The sequence below is a fragment of the Coffea eugenioides genome, chromosome 11, assembly GCF_003713205.1.
Source record: "Coffea eugenioides isolate CCC68of chromosome 11, Ceug_1.0, whole genome shotgun sequence".
Lineage (NCBI taxonomy): Eukaryota > Viridiplantae > Streptophyta > Magnoliopsida > Gentianales > Rubiaceae > Coffea > Coffea eugenioides.
In genome coordinates this window covers 35,782,856-35,788,085 of record NC_040045.1, presented here as the reverse complement: position 1 = coordinate 35,788,085, position 5,230 = coordinate 35,782,856, and the positions used below count along the sequence as shown (strand labels likewise).

At 36.1% G+C, this 5,230-nt stretch overlaps 1 non-coding gene across 1 annotated transcript; it reads left to right on the top strand.

Annotated features, from left to right (window-relative positions):
* The first annotated feature begins 3,612 nt into the window (after nucleotides 1-3,612).
* LOC113754651 lies at nucleotides 3,613-3,719 on the top strand. Its single transcript, XR_003465329.1, has one exon. It is a non-coding gene; the product is annotated as a small nucleolar RNA R71 (small nucleolar RNA).
* The last annotated feature ends 1,511 nt before the right edge of the window (nucleotides 3,720-5,230 follow it).

Sequence of the window (5,230 nt, the reverse complement as noted above, 5' to 3'; positions counted from 1 at the left end):
TTAATTCAAGTACCTTTTTACGCGAATGTCGACATTTGTAGATGCCAACCCCCGGTTACTCGGTACGAGAATCATTGGAGTAGAATAACCCCTTTTTTTTTGATGTATATATATAATAAAATTCCCTCTAAGAGTAATCATGAGAAGAGTATGACACTTATTAACCATATTAATTTCTTATCTTATAAAATTAGATAAAAAGAAGAATTTTCATCAAATATACAAAATGTAGGCATAATTTTCTCCACTTTACTAGATATACTTTCCTATAAATGTAAAAATTATAATCACATAAAAATCATTTCCAAATTTCATAAGAAAAGAAGTATCAAAACCGCATATATTTATTTCAAAAGGATAAGTGACAAAATTTTATTTATTTATTATAGTTAATAACATATATATGTATAAGGTTTTGGAAAAATTTTGACAGAATCTCCCCTTAAAAGTGGACTAAAACTCCCTGCCAGCAACCACAAGAAACACCATTTAAGCACAAGAATTATATCAAACACAACTAAAACCACAAGTATCACACATATTTCTCCCCCCACACTTAAATTACACATTGTCCTCAATGTGTAGGGAAGAAATGAAACAAAAGAAGAAAAGAAAAGAAAGAAGTACTCCCCAAGTCAATGGCTGAGATCCTTATCAGCCACTAATCACGAACCACTGTCAAAATACAAGTACCTACCACATAGAAAACAGAAAAATAAAATGAAGTTAAACATCTTAAGTTCCACAAGTTAAGATAATTAGGCAAGCAAGTTCATCAACTAAAGATAGCTTCTGCAGTGTGCCAAGTCAGTCATCCCCCTCGGCATCATCGTCATTCTCTGCATCACGATTGGGCGGTGGATGAATGCCCAAATGATCTTCAATTCGGTTTAGACGATTATGGAGTAAAAATGAAGATTTGTGAGTTGGGTAGAAGGAAAAAGGAAAAACGCGGCTGGAAAAATGGAAAAGTGAAGAAATGTTCTGGAAATCGCGTTTTTGAAGCAGAAAAGTGAACCGAAAACGCGACTAAAAACGCGCCTTCAACGCGCGTTTTTAAAGACGCGTTTTCTGCACAAATCTCGCAGAATTGAAAACGCGATTACGTATGAAAATGCGACTTAAAGTCGCGTTTATCTGTGTCGTGTTTTCCAGTTTTGCTCAGGCGAGAAAACGCGACTTCCTCCAAAACGCGACTTCAAGTCGCATTTTAAAGGCGCGTTTTCTGTTCTGCAAGCGCAGAATTGAAAACGCGATTCTGAGAAACGCGACTTGTAGTCGCGTTTTCTTGGAAAACGCGTTTTCTGCTTCGATTTTTAGCAGAATTTCAACTTTTGAAAAATTACAAAAGGTACCCCAATGACTCAAAATGCATCATAGATCATTTGTTTGCCAATTTTAATGACTGGAACAAATGTAAAACATTAAAAACATGCATTTTACCCCTTTATAATGAATCAAAAGCACCTTTAACGCAAATCGAGGGGTTGAGTTGTTTGATCAAAGTTCGCCTTTTTTGTACTCAATTGGTCATCCTTGCCTTCAATTGCCAACCCTACATTACAAAAACAACAATTTAGCTAAAACATTGATTCAAACCACAAAATCACACCAAGTTAACAAATATAACCTAAATATTGGGTTGCCTCCCAATTAGCGCTTTTGTTTATAGTCGTTGGCTCGACTGAAAAAGTTGAATCACTTTAGAGCATTAGAGAGAGATTTTCTCCCCATGGGTCGAAACTCCCGAACCAATCCACCATGTGGTGAACCATGCATTGATCTTCATAGTCCAATTTCCTCAAATGCCAAGGAGGAATATTAGACTTGTCATAGAGAGGCTCAACTTCACCTTGGAGTGGATTTTGCTTGTCTTTTCTGAATTGGCTCAACTTTTCACCATTTTCTTCATGGAATGGAGAATTTATTAAGCCAACTTCCATCCTTATCTTCTCCTCCTTTGTTCCTACACCATGAAAGTTAGTACCAAGGACATTTATAAATTTAACTTCTTCGGTCCTTTCTTGGTTAACCTTTTCATCATATGGCATATTAGAAACAAGAGCAGTAGGCTCTATATTCCCTTCTTTATTTTCCAAATTGAATTCCAATTCCTCACCATTAACCCGTAATATAAGCTTACCTTTTTCTACATCAATCATAGTTCGTGCAGTGGCTAAAAACGGTCGTCCTAGAATAATTGGCATTCTCACATCTTCTTCAATATCTAAGACAACAAAATCCACAGGTATTATAGATTGTCTTACCTTTATGAGCACATTTTCCAAAATACCCATGGGACGTGTGATTGACCGATCCGCCAATTGCAATGTAATATTGGTAGCTTTTAGCTCTTGAAGTCCCAATCTCCGGGCAACCGATAACGGCATAAGTGACACACTTGCACCTAAATCACATAAAGCATTAGAAAAATGCAATTGACCAATAGTGCAAGGAATAGAAAAACTTCCCGGATCTTTCAATTTAGGAGGGAGTTTATTCTTAATCAATGCCACTACACTCTTCCGTTAATGCTATCATCTCATTATCTACAATTTTCCTCTTCTTTGACATGATGTCTTTCAAGAAACGTGCATAAGAGGGAATCTGTGTTATAGCATCAATGAAAGGAATGTTAATGTGCAATTGTTTAAACATTTTGAAGAACTTTTCAAACTCCCGATCCTGTCCATCTTTCTTCAACCTGTGAGGAAAAGGTATCACATTAGAATTTAATTTGGGATGAAGTGCATCAATATCAATGATAACATGATCATTTTGACTTTCTTGCTCCCCTTCAATTGCTTGCTTCTTGTCTTTTTCACCACCTGAATTTTCAAAATCGAATCCCTCAACCGTTTTACCGCCTTCTAAGAATGATTGCATTGACATGCTCTCTCGGATTCACTTCGGTTTTACTTGGTAATTCACCAGGTTTCTATTGTTGATCACATTGGCAATTTGACCAATTGAACCTCCAAGTTTCTGTACATCCCAGCTAATTGGTCCAACCGCCCCTCAACTCGCTCGAATCTATCCGAAGTCACCTTAGCAAGTTTTTCCACCGCGATCTCCCAACTTGGTTTAGTTTCAGCCTGTGGTTGCCTTGGTTGAAATCCCGGCGGATTGGTTGGCCTTTGTTGATTGCCTTGATCTTTCCATCCAAAGTTTGGATGATTTCTCCACCCCGGATTGTAAGTATTCGAATAGGGATTATTTGGAGCATTTCGGTTGTAATTATTGACGAATTGTACCTGTTCAGAATCAACACACTCATTACTATCATGTTCACCTCCACATATAGAACAACATGCTACATGTGCATTAGATGAACTTGGACCAACTCCACCTTGTCTACTTAGCAATTTCATCACATTATTCATTTGAGCACTCAACATATTGAGAGTGTCCATTTCGATCATACCTGCGTGACGTCTTGTATTACCTCTCTCATTGGCCCATTGGTAGTTATTTGCTGCCATTTCTTCTATCAAATTATGAGCCTCTTGGGGTGATTTACCCATTAAAGCTCCACCTGCGGCTGCATCGATCATAGTTTTAGTAGAAAAAACTAAACCATTATAGAAGGTTTGTATGATTAACCATTCCGGCAGTCCATGATGTGGACATTTCCGAAGCAAATCTCTAAACCTTTCCCATGCTTCATATAATGATTCTCCTTCCATTTGACTAAAACCAGTGATATCCATTCTAAACTTAGCAGTCTTACCTGGTGGAAAATACTTATTTAAGAATGCTTTTGATAGTTCATCCCATCCAGTGAAAGTATTAGGAGCATGAGAGTGTAGCCAAAGTTTGGCCTTATCTCTCAATGAAAATGGGAACAACCTTAGTCTTATAGCATCATCACTAACTCCATTCATTTTAATTGTATCACAAATTTCCAAGAATGTAGCTAAGTGTGTATTAGGATCTTCTACTGCATTACCTCCAAATTGAGATTGTTGAACCATTTGGATAAGTGATGGTTTAATCTCAAAATTGTTAGCATTTACCGTAGGCCTTACTATGCTTGTTTGAGATCCTTGTGTTCCCGGTAGAGTATAATCTCGTAGAACTCGCCTATTTTGGTCATTTTCCGCCATTTCTTCTTCAAATGGTAGTTCTATCAAAATGTCCTCTATCGGTTGCCAAATCTCTTGTTCCTCTTGCTGTTGTGTGTGCCTCCTTTGTCTACGTAGTGTCCTCTCAATTTCTGGATCGAAAGGTGTAACTTCCCGGGACGCCCGGTGCATACACTACAAACAGAAATAAGAGATATTATGCAATTTCAATTGTCAAAAACTGATTACAATATAAGATTAAATATAATCAGCTCAACTAATAAAAATAAATCTGTCTAAATTAATAGAGTTGATTAGGCTCTAATATTGCCGCTCCCCGGCAACGGCGCCAAAAACTCGACGGGTTTTTACTTTAAGTGCACAGTTTAATTTCGAATTTTACACCGTTGGTACTGCAAGTATACACGGTCGCAATTGTAGGTACGAGATGTGTTATTTCGGGCGATCCACGAGCGAGCAATTTAAAACAACATTATTAGATACTAATATTACTCTATATTTAGACTCACAAATTTAATTTGAAGCAGAAAAACTTCAGATTTTAATTCAACTAAACAAAAATCTATAAATTAGCATAAATGCAATATCTCCAAGGGCAGAGTAATTCACTAAATATTTAGATCTAGGGATGTAGATTCCATTTATGACACAAAAGATCTAAAATTAATTAATTCAACACTTGTTACTGCTCTTGTTTAACCAAGGATTCATTTCCAGAAATACCAGAATCACATTCTCATGATAATAATGGGTTAAAACAGATTAGTTTGTCCTAATCTCTTGGTAAATACTAAATCTGTTCTTATTCACACATGAAATGCAGATTTCATCCACTTGAACGTATTTCTATTCTCATGAATATACAACTCAAGTTCTACTTGTGTCATTACATTATTTTTACCATTTCTCAATGAATAAAAATTTAAAACTATAAAAACCTGCTATTGGTGATCAAGCAACAACAAGTAATCCAACATACAAAAGTAGATAAGTTAATACAAGACATAACAAGAATGAATAACAATCACTTCATATCATTTGGCCATAAGTTTCATCTACTCCCTAGATAAAGAAAATTAGCTACTCATGAATGATAAAACACTCATATTCACAAGTTTATTAATGCAAAACATCATAAAGTACAA